This window comes from Ceratosolen solmsi, unplaced genomic scaffold, assembly GCF_000503995.2.
Source record: "Ceratosolen solmsi marchali unplaced genomic scaffold, CerSol_1.0 scaffold15, whole genome shotgun sequence".
In the NCBI taxonomy this organism is placed as follows: Eukaryota; Metazoa; Arthropoda; class Insecta; order Hymenoptera; family Agaonidae; genus Ceratosolen; species Ceratosolen solmsi.
The window spans coordinates 3,619,731-3,638,527 of record NW_011948434.1 but is presented as its reverse complement, the minus strand read 5'-3'; the positions used below and the strand labels follow the sequence as shown (position 1 = coordinate 3,638,527).

The 18,797-nt window shown below is 28.5% G+C and overlaps 1 long non-coding RNA gene across 2 annotated transcripts; it reads right to left on the bottom strand.

Annotated features, from left to right (window-relative positions):
- Nucleotides 1-177: 177 nt before the first annotated feature.
- LOC105364804 (uncharacterized) lies at nucleotides 178-12,268 on the bottom strand. 2 transcript variants are annotated; one of them, XR_912966.1, is made up of 4 exons: nucleotides 12,186-12,268; nucleotides 2,342-2,435; nucleotides 543-872; nucleotides 178-400 (listed from the first exon to the last, which is right to left on the bottom strand). It is a non-coding gene; the product is annotated as an uncharacterized LOC105364804 (long non-coding RNA). The 2 variants fall into 2 exon arrangements; XR_912965.1 differs by lacking the exon at nucleotides 2,342-2,435.
- Between the last annotated feature and the right edge of the window lie 6,529 nt (nucleotides 12,269-18,797).

Here is an 18,797-nt window from a genome sequence, read left to right as displayed (position 1 = left end):
GTCCATTGATAATGTGTTGGAAAAAGCACTAAAGGTTATTGTATTTTTTGATTTTTTTGAGTATAGGGACTGTTTATTGAGACATACGTGAATGAAGGGATTTTCGGTCAAGACGAGTGCTTTTATATTCCAATAGGTTTGTGAGAACATTTTACGAAAGGAAATTTAAAGAAAAAACTTTATGGAACTACTACTCGCAGTACTCGATAGAAAAAGAAGAAGATGGTGATCACTATGACAACGTATGGTGCTTGGAAATATTCAAAGAAACGCCATTCTTCGATGCGTATATCGAGCAGTAATGGTTATCATAACGCAAGGTATATCGGGTAGACGGATCGGGTAAGTTGAAGTAACCATTTGATCTTGAGCTTTTTGAAAAAGCATTTATGGCCTATAACTATAAAGAAAATAACGTTGATCAGTTATCCATAAAAGAAAATACGTACTACAATGTCGATACGTAGTAGTTGGAGTTTTACAGATAATAGATATCGTAAAATAAATAATAAACGACGATACTACATGTAAAATTCGCTTACCGAATGCAGATGAAGTAACGACAGATAAAGCAATCAAAATAACAGCATTATTATTAAGTATCGCAACATAAATTGCTGAAATCTGGATAATCCACTTAAAATCGTGAAATAGATCATCGCTGTACGGAGGCAAGTAATTTTCGTAGTATTGTGAGCTCCTCGAATGACCTATTTATTTACACAGGGACGGTGCTGCGGTAAAAATCTCCAAGCGGGAACTTGTCTTCTATATTTATAAAACGACTAGCTGCCAGAGATAATTGCAAACTTAGCTGAGTCAACTATAATCCGATACACTTTTTAATTGGTTGCGGTTCTTTCTTTTTAAGTCTGTAAAGATAAAGGATAGTCGCTGAGTGAGTGGATATAATTGAAAAGCAGATAAACGCAGTTAAGGACACAGGCGCTTAAGTGTAAATTGTCTTCGAGTATAATTCACGGCAAATGTGGAGACACGCACGCGAATTTGTAAATGAAGGGTAAATTGGTGCTTTGAAGGACGCATTTATGGGCGTATATATCGGGATATATTGCACTTCTGAATTTGTCGTATCAACGGGGTTGAAGTTGCAAGAAGGAAGATGGATAAAGAGCTGAAACAAACTCATCGCCGTATTAATGTGAAAGTAATCTTGAACTCATATTTCGCAGGTTGAAAGTGGCCGTTTAAGCGTAATATTCTATCCGCGATTACCTCATCAATAAAAGATCTATATGACTGCCGTATACGTGTGTTAGCTCGCGCGTGCTCCGCATGTAAATTATTCACTACTTTTACTGTCTTTTTATGTCTACAGACGGATTTTACATTTTCTTATAAACTTTTGCTTCTTTGCTCGTCGACATTAACATAGAATAAAACATAGGACGATTAACAGCGCGTCTTTTTCAACTAAATTACGTAGATGTCTTTGCTATGCTGCGAATACATTAGTTAAATTATTTTTTGTGACTTTTACAAACTATAATAACTTGCATTGTCGCAAGGTTATTATTGCGATCTATTATTAAGTGTTGTCGAATCACTGAGGAATTAAAAGCTGTCAATATTTTTTAAGAAAGTCATGAAATTAAAAACTGTCCGTAAAATTCCAACGAAATGTACAAATTGAATAAAGAATTTTATTTTTTTAAAAGTTGATTTTTCGGGATACAAGTTTGGGAAAGTAATTATCTTTATTAAACTTGCGTTAGAAATTTTAAAATAAAAAATTGTTACCCCCAAAGCATAATTAACAGCTAAAGTCGTGTATTCTTGAAATGCAAAATTTATTTAATTAATATACTTAAATCAATAAGAGCTCGAAAATTTATCTGTAAAAATATATTTTATAAACAAACTTATCATGCATTTCTCTTAAAAATACAAAAAAAAAAAAAAAAAAAAAAAAAAGAAAATATTTTTTGAATAAAACAATAACTATTATAAATAATGTCCAATTATATATGAGGAGATTTCAAATTTGCAACTCTAGTAAATTCATGTGCATGAAAATTTAATTTTATATTCATACACCAGAGGTACTCTTTGAATAATTAAATTATGTAGGCGGAATTATAAGCACATATTTAGTATTTTGTAAATATCGAGTAAGTTTAACTACTAACTCGTTAGGAGCTAATAAATCTAAATGGAATCGGTCGGCGAACGCATAGCCGCTTATTACATTCTTGACTCTTACCAGGCGACAGCACACGCGATGTGTGCAGAAGGTTACACGCAGTGTCCTGGAAGTTTAAACACGACACACAACGCAAGTATAATGTCGTGCCAAGGTATGACAATAATACGTACTTACCAGAAGGAAGATATAGTAAATCTTGGCTCTAATTAATGGGATTACTTTGCACTCGTCCTTTTTCACTTTTGCCGTACCAGCTCTCTTTCAATTACTAAAAGTATAGCGATTTCCTTCTTTTTCTTTTGTCTTTCCAATAAATAATATTCACAATAGCCTGCACACACACACACACACACACACACACACACACACACACACACACACACACATATTTATCAGTTAGCAAAAATATTATAATACTGTTAGCCATTGACTTTAGTATTTTTTTATGAGTATTTTTTAAACTTTCTAAAACTAGCAGGTATATTAAATTAGTAAATGAATTCCTAAAAAAAAATATTATTTATTACTGTTATTAAATCATAATTTTTAGTTAATAATATTTCTTTAGTTAGATTAAAATTGCTTATGACAGAAAAATAAATGAATTTTCATTTTATTTACTCTTCATTATAATATATTGAAATTCTAAATCGATGTTTTAATATTGTGTATTAAATAATTAAATATGTCTTTAATATACACGTAATTTAATGAAAACATCTTTAATTATTTTCAATTTGACCTATAAAAATAAAATTGTTTGGATTTTTAGTTTGTATAAAAAATATAATGTAAATGTGATAATTTATTTTACAGTTACTTATACGCGTAATGGTTACTGTAAACATTTTATTTACAGTAGGTTATAATAATAGTCAGGGAGAACGTAAAGTAAGGACGCCCTTATGAGGAATTATTATCTTTTTTACTTATTATGAAATAGTGAGGTTAGGTTCTACAATGGCCATATAATATATTGTAACTGACGATCAACAATTGAATTCAATTAGAATATGATTAATACATTTAATAGAGTAAATATCAATAAAGTAATTAACTATAATTGAATTTTATTATTAAAAATAACAAAAACAAGTGCATCAAGAATTGCATACATTACAGCGTTGTTTATTTTATTTTTAATTTCTTAGAGATTTTCTTTTGTATTACGAAATTCTTTTTTTTAAATCACTTAAAGTTCTAAGATCATTTTTTTTATGTAAATCACGTTTCGAAAGTATTTCCTTTAAATTTTAATAAACTTGTGCGCTTGACCAACTGAGAAAATAATAATATAATTCATAAGTACGATTAACCATAATCATATATATTCATTAGTTTTAAAAAACGAGCGATATTTAAGAGTTCGATTGTTTTATTTAAATACGATATAATATGCGATATTAAAAATTTGATCATTAATATTAATAAGTATATTAATAAGTATGTACTTAAACTTAAATGGAAGATAATGTGTATCAACTTTAAAAGAAAAAAAAATCCATAAAATATTAATCAAGCATTATAAATTTTAATCTTAATTTTAGGCCAATTTTTACTTTTTTACAAGCTATATCGTATTGCTAATAAATATATAAAAATAAATGCAACACGAAACACTTAAGGGTTAACCTTCTCATTTAATCTTCTTTGGTAGAGCGTTAGGAGAGTAGTAGCGATACGACATTAAGAGAAAAATAAAATAATGAAAAACGTAGGGGGTTTTGTATGTGTCTAAGGGTGTGTGACTGTGTAAGACAAAAAAGGGAGAGTAGTAGAGGGTATACCTTGTTTCACATCAAGATTTTTCGTCGCTTTTCCATACTCTTTTAATCGCATTGGAAACAAAGCGATCGGGAATCAGATTGCAACATACATCGTTTGCATCCGCAGAATATCGAGCTTTTTCTACCTTCTACCTTCTTCTTCTCTCTCTCTCTCTCTCTCTCTCTCTCTCTCTCTCTCACTCTCTCGCTCTCTTTCTCTCTTTCCTTCTCATTCATCCTCGTTCGCCGCGGCATTCTACGCAATTCCGTCGGATTTATTGCCAGCGCGCTCGCGCATCTTCATTCGATTCGCCTCCTCCCTTCCGCCGTTCGCCCAAGCGAATCGATCCTCCTAGTCGTTGCTTTACCTTCCGTCCTAAGCCCCCACCCCGGACCACATTCAACCTTTGCCCCGTTTGGATAACTAGTCCCGTGGCCGATTTCCCCGTAACGATTTCGGATTTTCAATTAGGATTCTAGTCCCTGCTGGCGCCCCGGGATGCAGTCTAACCAACAAGAGTAAGAGAGAGAGAGAGAGAGAGAGAGAGAGAGAGAGAGACCGCGTTAGGCCAACATAGATGGAGATTACGATTCTGATGAAATTTCATCCTTTCTTTTATTTCGCTCTATGCGGTGAGCTTTATGATCAAAGTTTTCGTTAAACGATATTTGTTGCTCGCTACAATCTTGCCGACAAATTAAAAGGAGGTTTATGCGACCGTCGTGCGCTTTCATGAAGCAGTTAATCCAATTACAAACGACATTGATTCTAATTAGTTTTTATGATATCATTTTCCAACGATCGCTCGTTTCTCAACTTGTTACTGATTTTGAATGCAAACTTTCGATGTATTTACTCTGTGGGAAAGCTGCTAATTGGAAGTCGTTTCATAATTCATAGCACGATGCACAGCTTTTTCAAAAGAACAGATCAAATTGCATTCAAATGATTTTCCGTATGCAACATGGTATTGCACGATAGAAAAAAGTTGTCTACGCGTGAATTTACATTTGACCTTTTGTCCGTTTTGCAAAGAGAAAAACAATTATAGTTGTACGTTTTAAAATCTTTTAGAAAAATTCTTTAGAAAAATCAATATTTCATTACGACGATCATAATAATTTTAACTCGTATATATGAAAATATATATAAATTCAACACTGATCTCATTATACATCTATGAAGATTAATTTTCTTGTAAAAAATGTTAATTACCTCAGGTTCTTAAAATGATGCAATTATGAATATATTAAATATTCTAAATTCGAAAATTCATTTAATTATTTATATAATTAGGACATTTTAATATAAGTATAATAAAATATGATTTCATAAGTATAAGGTTTTAGTTTTTTGTTTTACATTATAAGAAATTGTAATAAAATATTTGAAGTAAGATAATTAATTTGATAATAATTTTTGTCAGTTATTATTATTTTATTTTTACGTATTAATTAAGATTCTATTAAAATTAATTATATTTGCATCGAATATAATGAACTTTTGGGATGTATTAGCATATAATAGAATTATGAAGTATTGAAGTTGGAGTAAAGATTTCAGAAAATTTAGTGGATATTCTCTTAAAGGTAAAGTTATCGAAGTATTTTTATATAATTTACACGAGTTTTTAACTATTGTATAAGTCTTCTTTTTTTTTGCTACATATGCCTTAAGGATCTGAAATTCATTTACCGAGTATATATTATATCCCATACTATAAAAATGTTTATTGATTTGATTTAACATCATCTCAATTATTAGATGGATTAATTGAACAGAAAAACCAACCCTTTACAAGCAAAACAATGAGTTTACTTTTATTTCTTATTTATTAGAATTTTTAATCTCTACATTTAACTTCAATTTTAGTTTATTTTTATAAATGAAAAAGCGATGAAATTTTATTTAAATTAATTCAAGCCATTATAATATATACTTAATATAAACCTATATATTATAAAGTTGACTATACAAATATGTATGGCCATAAACGTAAAGGAGAGTGTGCAGTGAATTTTGGGATTGAAATTAATGTTTGAAATGAGAATAGAACCAACTGTACTTTAATCTTGTTTTTGTTCGACGTAATTAAGATCCGCGTATAAAAAATTTAAATAGAGAATGAGAGAAGGAGGAACAGAAAGGATAAAGGAGAATGGTAATTATAGGTAGTTAATGATGGAAAATGAATAAGGAAGGAGTAGAAAGTGATTAAGAATAAGAGGAAGAATTCAGCGGAGAAAAGCTCGAAATTGGTTAAACGAGGCACGTTCACTGATGGAGCGATTTTTCCTATACGACCGACTCTTATTAAAGGTGCCTAAAATACATGATGTCTCCGTCTATGTTTTTACAATGTATACAATCGCGTTTTTCATAAATGTTAGGCTCTCATAAATATTAGCGCCTTTGTCTAAAATTCATTTTACACTTTATGATACGTGTTTAATTTCCTATTTCTCGGATACGAGATTCGCTAATTTCTTTCAGCTATTCTTCCTGGAGCTATCCGGTTTATTTAGTGGCACGGACGCATTAGAGAATAATTTCCGTGAAAGGAGAATAAAAATAATGCCAGGATAACCGAGCTCATGCTAAATATAAAGCTCTTAACTGTAATAAGATAATTAGCTTTAAGTTTTTAAATAATTTTATTTATCCATTAATGTAGAGACGAATATTTTTTTTAGCCCAAGAACGTATTCCTAGAAAGGGAACAAAAGTTTGTTAATTAACGTAATTCTTCTCAGATGAATCTTATAGGCTATACTTTCTAAAATAAAAGACTATTTAAGTTTGACATATAAAATAAATTTTAATTTTGAAAAAAAAAAAAAAAAAAAAAAAAAAAAAAAAAAAAAAAAAAAAAAAAAAAAAAAGACAAATATTTAAAACTAACACTAGACGTTCAAAGAGTAAGTTATAGAGCTTCAACCTATCTGAACTTATTTATGTCTATCGGATGATGTTGTCAGCGAAAGCATAAGCTTACATAGACTTTGTAAGGAAAAGTAAGATAAAAGAGAAAGACTGGATTTAAAGCGAAAGTAGTCTACACTATTTTCTTTCTAGGCAAATAATAGAGGATTTGGAAAGGAAAATATTTTAAAAATAAATATGCTAAATTTCAAATGTTTTGTAAAAATTCTTCCTTTTGTATTATAAGCGAGCGTCAAACTTATGCCCCTTTAATACTATTTCTAATCAATAGATATTTTTTATTACCACAAGATACTATAACGTGTCAATGTACATATATCTATTAAAATAATTTTTTTTTTTTCCATCAATCTTTCTTACATATTTTTGCAGCATTTTATTAAATTTTGAAGAGAAAATATATTTAAGAATGCAGAACTTTTGTAATTTGAAATGACTTATCTACTGGGAGTTCTTTTTGACACAGGAGTATTTCATCGATGATGGAGCTTTTTGTCAATATTATTTATAATCGAATGATTTTTAAAGGTTAATTATTTTTTAATAGACCTTTATAATTTTGAATAAATGTATGCGAAGGATTGTACGTCAACAATTTATCTTCTGGACGTACTATATACCTATATACTATATTCTATTTGTAATAGCATTATAAATCACGCAAAGTCTTTCTCACTTACTAATTAAATAATCCTTCTAAAAAATACATTTCACTCGAGACCGGCTCTGCTGAAAAAAATATTTGTTCCAGGCGTCATGATAATGTGTGCGACAAGCCTACGAGAAAAGCGAAGCTGGCCAAATGACTTCTGTCATAAACGAATGGCGAATGTGTATATATGCGCGAGTCCATCATAAATATAAATAAGTGCGCTCGTCTCGTCGTCTTTTCTGGCCTCTTGTGTGACTGCACGCGAAAAGTCCAGTCAACGTTCGTGGCTAAGTTCATAAGAATAAGTGCCACTTTACTCCAGCAGAATGAAATTAAATTCAACCAAGATAAATGGCTGACGGAGGATAGGAGAGAGTACGAGGGTGGGATCGGGAGTTTGGTGATGGCAGGGAGGGGGGAGGCCCGGGAGAGGATGAAACTCGGAAGCTGAGTTACCATATGAACATGTATGTACGCGCGCACGCACACGGACACGCGCAATCGCTGCGCAGTCAGATCGTGTGAACGTGCAAAATGTAAATTAGCTTGAATTAAGGTACGCTTTCGTTGCATGACTTGCTCGCTTTTCGCTTTATTAAATATATAAATACACTGAAAAGAGTCGTCGTCAAGTCGGCGCAGCTTTAATTGAATAAAAAATCGTTGGAAATAAATCGACGACTTTTGGAGAAGAAATTACAACTCGCACCAGCACGGCGACTATACTGCAATTCTTGATAATTGGACGATTCATATTGCAAATTGCGCGCTCGTATTAGTCCGATTCGCTCGCGTGGTAACACGTGCGTACTGCGCGAGATGTATGAGCTTCGTGTAGTAGCATAATGTGAGGAACGATGTGTAGGTGTGATGTACGTCGGGTATTGGTTTGCTAGCTCGGTTTACGTTTCGGATGATAAGAGCGAGTTTGTGGGTCATATTACGCTATCGAGAATCTATTACGTTCCCAATGCACATCTTTTGCATTTTATTTAAATGGATAAAATTTAGTTACACTTTAATTGTTGCCCGCTGATTTCATAATAACAGATAAATTTCACTATCTAGCGTATTTTATTGCTAAACAGCTTAACCCTTATCTACTTATTTATCTACATTTGAATTTTTATTTAAAATAGTTAATTAAATAATAATCGCGCGATTACGAATTGATTAATGAATAAGCAAGCGTGTGGTAAAATACGTGATTTTCTATTTGAAAGATAAGGTATGCAAATTTAGGGATATATCGTGAAGATGTAACTACTATTTTGAGATTAAAAAATTTGTATTCGCAAAAAATTTCAATATTTAGTTTCACTCAACTGCAAGTTTCATATCTCCTTTCATATCTTCACAATCCTTTAAGTTTTTAATATGCAGGAAATTCTATGCTTATTTTAGATTTCAAGTACGTCATTTACGTCGAGTAGGCGAATAATAATTACGTATACATTGAAACAAAAAGATATATCATCCGCGAACAATTAATGCGATTTCAAATCAAATCATTAATCATTGATAATTATATATAAATTGCTTAAGAAAATATAGTTGCTTTCTTTCATCCACAATTCAATACTTCCTTAAGCGCCATCGGTTTTTAACTTTTGCAAAAGCCGCACAAAAGATTAGTGTAGTGAGAAAAAGGATGTAATTTGCAGCAGATATAAAGAGAAAAAAGTAAGTTGTCTTTATAACGGCGGTTGGAACGCGATTATCGAAGAGGGGCAGAACTATCACGCCCTTTGCTTTTTACTCTTTAAATAATTCTCCAGAGTGCCACCTATTCTTTCCTTTCAACTAGTTCTTGTGGGTGCAAGTCGCAAACGCTGTTGGAAGCTAATGTATGTGCGACTCACAAAGACAATAGACTGTCCCTCTCGGAATATTCAATCTCTCTCTTTCTTGGGCACGTGGTCCTAACTGGAACTGCCAATTTTGTAGAACGCTGAACCAACTGCGTTCGCCTACTGCGGTTAACTTTTCGCTGACGCTCTCGACTTCGACTTGACTTTGCCCTCCGGACTTGCGGACAACTTTCATTCGCGGCTACGTTTATAGATATTTTCTATGAAAACAGTTTTTAGGCAACCATCGTGCATCATCCAGTATAGCTGCTAGCTATTCTAAGCTAGGAGATAAATAAATACACAAAGGTCTATTGGGAAAAAGAAGGTATCGAGAAGGGAGATAAGAATGACAGAGAAAGCGAGAGAGAGAAAGAGAGAGAGAGAGAGAGAGAGAGAGAGAGAAATTGGTCAAAGTAAGCCAAAAATTTTATATGAAGGTATTTTAATTTACTGATGTTTAACGATTACTAGTAATTAATTCATTAAAGCTTTTTAATTTTAATTTTTTCATCATTCGAATATACTTTTTGCATCTAGATATACAGTTTTAATTAGATTTGTAATTTACATTTTAATTGTTTGTTAAGAACAGAGAGTCAATATTTATTAAACACAAGCTTTGCAACATAATAAATTATTATATTATTATCTGTGACGAAATATTCGTTAGTAATTTATGAAAAGTGCATAAATTACTGCCTATTTATAATTATTTATTTATATTTTATGGAAAGTTAAAAATAGCTACAGTTTATAATGATGTTTAATTTAATTTAAATAAATTATAACTTTTAAGTATTAAGTTGACTTTTCTAAATATAATGTAGATTTCTCAATGATGCTGAGAAAAGTTGAACATCGTTGTTTTTTATATAATAATAATTCTAGAAAAATATAATTAATAACTAGTGCTTAATGAAGAATCGAATTTAAAATATTAGTTATTTACTTGGTAAATTCTGATACAATATTTGTAAATGTATCTATAATATTGTTAATTTAAATGCATTTATTTGTTATATCCAATACGTTTACATATTTTTAATAAATGCATTAGTTAGTTAGTTTCGAAAAACAAATTTTTAACCTAAAATGTTAAAATAAATAAAATACAAATGTTTTCGTTATTGCTTCCTAATGATAATTTATTGTGAATATTTTGTATAAATACTAATTTAACCGAGGTATGTTTAAATTAGTAATAGTTCTAAAGAGCGAATTTCTTCAAACCTTTTTGTTAAAGTTCAACTTATTATAGTACTGTTTATTTCTTAAATACGTAAGTAGTCTAATGTAATTAGGGATTTTAAAAGCAATAAATCCTATAACGTTTTTAACAAAAATATTACGCCCCAGTTAACAAATAATTTATTATAATTTAAGTCTATAAGAATATTAGCTCTAATATTCAAAATCAACAGTTCTTTTTGTAAATTTCTGTCATTTCTTATCTTAAATCCAAAAAAGAGACAAATGGAGTGAAATACAGATAGATACATGGCAAGTATATGCATGAGTGTAGGTGTGTATGTTGTGTGTGTATGAGAGAAACAATGAGAAGAGTTTTGAGAACTACAAGAAGCAATGATTTCAGATACTTTGATATTTTTGTAATAGTGAATTTTTGTATTAATTTTTGTTTTTTGTAAGAAGTATCACTACTTTGGTTCCTTAATTATAGTCATAATTTAACGTTCAATTACTCATGATTTTTGAGTGCATATAATAAATTCGCGTGAATATATCCTAATTTCTATTGATGAATTGATTTGTCGACTGTGGTTAAAATATTGTGCATATCTGTATTCGTTATCTTTTACTTTTATATATTTGTGATTAAATCGCGGGTAAAAATTGTATTTAAAGAAAAGCTTTTCAAATATAGACTTTTATTTAGAAAGTAAAAAATAAATTGAATATTATCCTTGTTAAGTTCTAGGATTGGCTATATCAATTTTTATTATTTATTTTTATTACTTCATAAATTGGCAATTCCGACATTAGAATTCCAACATTGTGTGATTTAATCAATTTAGAAATTTTATTATTGCAGTTTTTGATTATATTTTTTTATATATCCGATTATGTGACTTGTTATTCCATTTCATAAATTTGAAATTGTTCAAAACAATATCAAAATGTTATTGAAGTTTATTTACGATTAGTACGCTGCAATAATTTTTTAAAGATACGTTTTTTATTCTGACATGTTCTTCTTTAAGAACAATAAATAATCGACAAATGAGTAGTCCAATTTTTGAAAAATCTTACTAATGAGTGAAATCTTAATTTAACTATACTTAAATTAACAAGTTTACAAATTTTTATATTTAATTTCAGCGTCGGGATGAATATAAAGTAATTTTACCAAACCGCAGATAAAGGAGCGTCAGCTGTAGAAATAGCAATTATTAGTACTTTAAAATTAATTTGCTATTAGTTTATTACTTTATTTTACAGTAAATAAGGAAATATATAATACTTTTAGATATTGTTCGAAAATGATGTAGTTTTCTCGGCCCAAACTGCCAATGTTGCGATAGTTTTATAATAATTTGCCGCCGGCCCTAGAAAATGCTCGGGAAGGAGTTAAGTGAAAGAAGAGAATGTAGAAATGTCGTGTCTTTTGATGAATATATGATTTAATTTAAAATTTATAAAACAATTACATATTGGTGTATTGTATATGCATCTAAAGTTTAATTGTAAAGATGCGATTTCTTGGAACGTTTCTTGTGACGGATGTTTCACTACACAAGATGATCCTCGAGTCACGGACACGGACTGGACTTTGTGTACTCACAGTGATACGGTGGCCTTGATCTCATCCTGGGATGAGTAGTTGAATATTATTCACGATCCAAATGTCCGGGAGTGCGTGCTTGGTAGTCTGGTCCTTTCGTGATATAAAGGAGATATAACTTTAACACTTATCGACTGCTGCACAGGAGGTTTTGTGTATCTTCCTTCTGGTCAGTGGGTCACTTAATAAAACTTCATCATTAGTTTCCACTTGGCTTCCCCACGCATACACCGAACAAATTAGGCTTTAAACAATGACAACGTCGTAAAAAGTAACTTTGGCAGCAGCGCCTTCGATTGTGGGGAGGCTCACCCCTTTCCGGGACTTGGCGACGTTGCCGGTGGTCGGGCGGGAGGGGTTATTGGGGCTTGGTGGTAGGGGAGGTAGGGAGGTGTTGTTGGTAAAACGTCTTCGTTTGGCCTATGCAAGTGGCAACGCGTGGATATGCAAACGGCAACAATGTATGTCCCGTGACATTGATGGCATCGAGGACGCAAGAGGATTGGCCGATGTCGCACCAGCCGAGTTTCTCGTTAAAAACGAATTTTAGGAAATATTTTTCTACTCGATTGTTTATATATTTCTCTCACTCTTGACATATTCTCGTATAAACAGACTCGGCGCGCTCTTGCTAGCTAAAACCAACGGTCGTTTACTGCGCTTTCCGAGCCTCCAATGACCCTGGAAGAATTTTTATAATAATTATGACTCTTGCTATTTTTCCCCAAATTAATACACGAAAAATTCTCTCAATTTCGAACAAATATCATATCGGTTAATTTATGTATCTACTGTATCAATGAAGTTTTTCTTATTATTAGTTAATAATAATAACAATAATAATAATAATTCATTATGACAAAAATGGAATACATAAGCTATGTACTATATAATCGATAAAAAATAGGATAAAAGAAAAGAGGATAAAACTAGAAACTTAAAATTCGTTTAAATATAAAAATTATAAACCAGAATGATTATAATTCTTAAAAGTTTATCTTAATTATCGTTTAATATATTTTTAATTTCTTTTCCAAACTATAAGTTTGTTAACTGGAAATATTATTTTTAAAATAGCATATAGAAACCTTAATTATAAAATTTAAAAAAAAGTCATTTAAATTTTGGAATAATTTGATTTCGATTTAAAGACAAGAAAAGCGTTGAAAAGTATAGTGAGATCATACACAAAGTATATAAAGACAAAGTGAATATTGGAATGTTGATTAGAGCTTAAAGAACGAATATAATCAAAATTAAATTAAAAAACGAGAAGTTGATTGAAAAGGATTATACAGTATTATTATTATTAGAGGTAAGTGAGAGGGAATTATCATTGGAATATATAAAAACTGATTTAGTAATAAATATTTGGCGAGAATAATCCTTAAGCTGAGAAATAAAGAGAGTAATTTTCTTGTAGAATATTGAAACACCAGGGCATGGGAAAAAAAATGAAATATTATTGTAAAGTTATTAATTATTCAAATGAAAACCTTTATTTATGTATATAATTTTGGTACAATAGTGGATTTATATTTTTTGTATATTACAATTATGTATGAATTTAAATAATTTGATGAATGGCATTTGATAACTAATTACTGTTATAAACTCCACTTGAATTGAGTTCATTCTTTCTGATAGATAATAAATTTGAATGAAAGAAGATATAAAAGCAGAAAAATAATTTATGTTTTATTGTATGGGAATAGTACACGGTAATTAAATGAAAATATTGACGGTGCATAACTCTCTAATCTTGTACACTAATTCATTAGAAAAAAGAAACGGGTTTCCAAAAATAAAAGAAAAAGTAAAAGAAAGAGCCAAGAGCAGAGTGGTAGAGAGAGAAGAGAGTGAGAGAGAGAGAGAGAGAGAGAGAGAGAGCGACTAGAATGGAATACAAGCATTTAGAATATTTTGGACTGATTTCATTTTTGGCAAGTCTACAAAATTATTTAATGAATCGATGAATATAAATAAAATGCTTTGTAGAATGTGATAACCGTTTGATAATTTTTTATTCACTTGGAAATGGCATATTCTGAAAAAAAATTAGCTTAGAGTACGCATGTAAGCTCTTAAATTAAATTTATTCTATGTTCTCTCTTCTAATTGTTCGTGTTTGATTCTTTATTAGAATGTAGTTTTTTTCCGTGCTAGCTCTCTTTCTCTCCTTTATCATTAAAATTAATAACCGCAAATAAATTTATTCTTCATAAAATACGAAAATACAATTGAGCTTAACAATTATACATATTCGATAGAAATTTGTTATTTTTATTTTGCTACTCAATGTATCATTCTGTTAATCTTTGATTACGATTCATTTTATTACTGTTATTCATCTATGATATTCTTTTTTATATAATCAAGAATATTAACAAGTAGAATTATGTAACTGAAATGATTATTTAAAAATTCAGCCATTTATTTTTATTCCAATGGAAATGCAGGAGGTCAAACATTTCCCAATCAAATTATCACTACGGTCGAATAGTTTTTGATTTTGATAAAGTTCATGTACCGAAATATTGTTATCTTACTAATAATTAACGATTCATTTAAGTTTAAAAGTCTGATCGTTAATGTGAATGTATTTTTGTTAAATAAAATATTTGTAAAATTTCATTTTAATTTTTAATTGATATAATAGTGCTACATTTAGATAATCAAGTTTAGACATGTCTAATTCCAACAAAATACTTAGCAAATTAAAAACTAAAATTCATTTATATTTAAATCTTTAATCTTATGAACAGAAGTCAACTTTTTATTAAAGATAAAAATAATTGTAATTTATTGTTTTTTTACGAATGTTCGTAAATTTATTATAATGGATCATATATGAATAGATACTAGTAATGGTAGTCATACATGGATGTTATTAGGAATTACAATATACCAGAGTAGAAAAGATAGAGAAGATTATAAAAAGAGTAGTTAGTGAAACATTAATTTATTGCTGATTGAGAATGGGGAATAGGAGAATCATCGGATATATCATCGGATAGTCATCGTTAGTCATAGCATTCGTCGGAATATAGGGGTATTTCGAATTTATTTCCCCCAAAAATGCAATAAAGTACTCATTGTTTGATTTGATGCGTTTTGAAATAATTGTTTTTAAAATATGCGTATGGTAATTCTTTTTTATTGCGCGCAACATTTATTTTTGACATCATGTTTCCATATTTAGGAATAATTTAACGTATCTCGTAGGTTTTCATGTATCGAAATAATTCAATATGTCTTCTAAAACTCTAAATGGAAATTCAATTGATATTTGATATAATTTAGATTCCTAAATGCAAAATATTAATTAATATCTTCGAAAAATTCAAAACATTATATGCATTTATTTTATATAAAAATTTATGTAAAAAGTGCTTATTAAATTTTAATCTTTATTCAACGGTAATTTATTTATTTCATGATTATTTCAATTTAATGATATTTATATTAATTACATAATATTTTTAATATTTAATTTTTTTTACAATCAAATTATAAATATGATTTTAAACGAACGTAAATTCTATTATATGTACATGCAAAATATGTTTAAAATTACAATAAAAAGCAAATAAGTGTTTAAATAAATAAGAAAGTATAAATGGTGCAAATAATTTAACTTATTCATTAATTATTTAATCAAATAATTCGTAATTAATTTTATTATAAATATTTTAAATATAGGCTTAAAACACATTTTGTTTTAATAGATTTTTTATGTAAAAACTGAAATCAATTTTTTAAATTTCTATTTCAATTGAGTGGCGATATTATGAGTTACAACTGTTATTATTAATTCATTTAAATAATTATTGAATTTAAATTGTTGAATTTAAATTTACATTAAAATACTGAATTCAATAAAATCCAATAACAACATGAAATATCAGGATAGTGTTTGTTATATTAAATATACTATTTTTCTTAAATGTAATCAATAATGTACTGTATATTGGAGTTATAGTGCTTTTTTTTTTTTTTTTTTTTTTTTTGTAATTGCTTTAAATATGCATATTATGGAAGTTTATTCCATAAATAATATTGTAAAAAGGAGGCAGTTTAAAGTGAATAATATTTTACTAAATATTATTGAAGCAAAATGGTTGTGATTTTGTATCTTAAAAACTTTCCAATATAATATTTATTTGTTATTTTTCATTTTAACTGTACTTTCCATAGTATTATTTATTATTAATTTTATAAATATTTACTGAACAATATTTCTTTGCTTGTGAATAAATGCAGTTAAAAATTCTTTATTAAATTTGATTTTAATGCTTAAAATAAAATGCAGTTTCTTTATTATATTCATTTATAAAATTAATTTTAATTTTTTATAATTACGTAATTATTACAGATATACTACTCAAACAGGATCAATACTTTAGTAATTTTAACTCCTAATTTAAGAGTAACTTAACAATCATTCATTACTTAGAAATAAGCCATTGATGTAAATTTGCATAAATCCAATGTTAATAAACATATGTACAAAGTTAATTAATTCTCTTATTATTAAAATTGGCTTTCTTACTTTTATAATGTCTAAGAATATATAATCAATAGTTTATAATAGTAACGTTTTTATATAAGTAATTATAGATTATGCATAAAAAAATTGCTATTTAAAACAAACTCAATCACATAATGTTTATATTACAGGTATTAGTTAATTTATTTCGATAGATTCCATGAAAGATTAAGTGGAAATATGATTTATTAAAAAATTCATGCACAAGAAATCAATATTGCATGTAAGATTGATTTAATCATGTAATTGAATAAATGATTAATGTAATAAAATCATTTTTTATAAATTATAATCTTTATATTGTAGCAAGAATTTATTCCCACTTACAAATAGTTGAAAAATTTATGTATAGTATATTAATATTTAATATCTTAATAACTTAATATTTAATTATCTTAAATCTATTTTCCGAATAGTTTAGAAATACTTTAGATACTTTATTCATACTGAATTTTACTTAATCATCGATAAGTATTTCTTAAAATGGACCTTTATATCTTTAGACAAAAGCATTTGTTGTGTTTTTATTTAAAATATAGAAAGATTTTTTTTTGTAGAAAAATTTTTATTTTATTTAAATTGTACCGAATAATATGATTGCGCAATTATTTATTTGTGATCATTTGTCAACCTATGATTTCCTTTCTTTCTAAGTTTTTTTTTGTTTCCGATCTATTTAATCTATATGAGAAATGTAGTAGATCAATATTTCATGCAAGTAAAGTAATTTATGGAAGTTAGAATTAATTACATATTAAATTAAAATAATAAACTATGCAATAGCGAATATTTTTTAATTACGAAATCAAAAATATGACGATCAGATGGATAGTTCACTTTTTTCATTTTTATTTTATAAAAGTTATATAGAAACATTATATTAATATAAAGTACTATACAACTTTTCTATTTTATTAACGAGGAAGTATTATATTACTTCAATGTATATCTGCATTTAAAAGTTTTAATGATAAAATTTATTGTAAATGTAAGGGAATAGAAGTAAATAAAACAGTTTCGAATTTTCGTAATAGTTGGATATAAAATTTAAAAATGAATAAATTACGAAGAAACTAATAAAGGAAGACAAGAATATTCTTGAATAACTGTGAAATGATCATTCAATTGGCTTTATGTTTTGATTATTCCAACTGTGAATACTTTAATTCATACGAATGATTTTTCCTTGAGGCAAATGCTTGTATAATATTAACAGATTGAAAAAGTAAAGATGGCTCGACAGAAAGCTAAGTATAAAAGATGATACGATGAAAAGAAAGAACGAGAAAAAGTGACTTATTTTTTTTTAAAGTAACTTTAGTCTTTTTGAACTATAACAGAAGTTTGTAATATTTTCTGGTCACGTCTTGGGTATGCATGGACTTTAAAAAGTGGCTCATTCGTGCTTACAGAATATTAAAACTATTCATATTTATCGTAAGGGTAGACAGTTAGAGTGTTATTAACATAAATTTTTTTAATTTTCATACCTTCAACACTTACTGTTTAATGAATAACATATATTATGTATTAGTGTATATTATGAAAAATTAAGGTTTTTATTTATAACACGAACTATAATGATTGCAACGATATACATTAATTTAAACGTATTAATATAAAGTAATAAAAATATTAATTTTATTTATTAATTGGAAGCAGTTATTAATCGTCATAGTTAAGAAGTGACATTGAGAGTATACATTTACAGTTAAAGTGTATAACATCTAAGCTTCAAAATGAAAATCATTACAAATATAATTCACTTTATTGCATAGAAATAGTACTTGAAATTATTGAGAGTTTGTTAATTTTGTATTGTAAGAAAATTTTTTACGAAACAATTTCAATCAGAGCTTAAATAGTTATAAAGACCGTAGATAAAGTACAATAATATTAGTTGAATGGTTATCTTAAATAGTTATGTTATTACCAGTGGCCTTGAACTTTTATTCGTTAAAGGTTTTTGTTCGCTGCACATTTGGAGTTCTGCATTCGCGCCTTGAATTTCGCACTGCACTTTACGGCTTTTCCATGGATTTTGCTCTTTGGCTCGTCCCCAA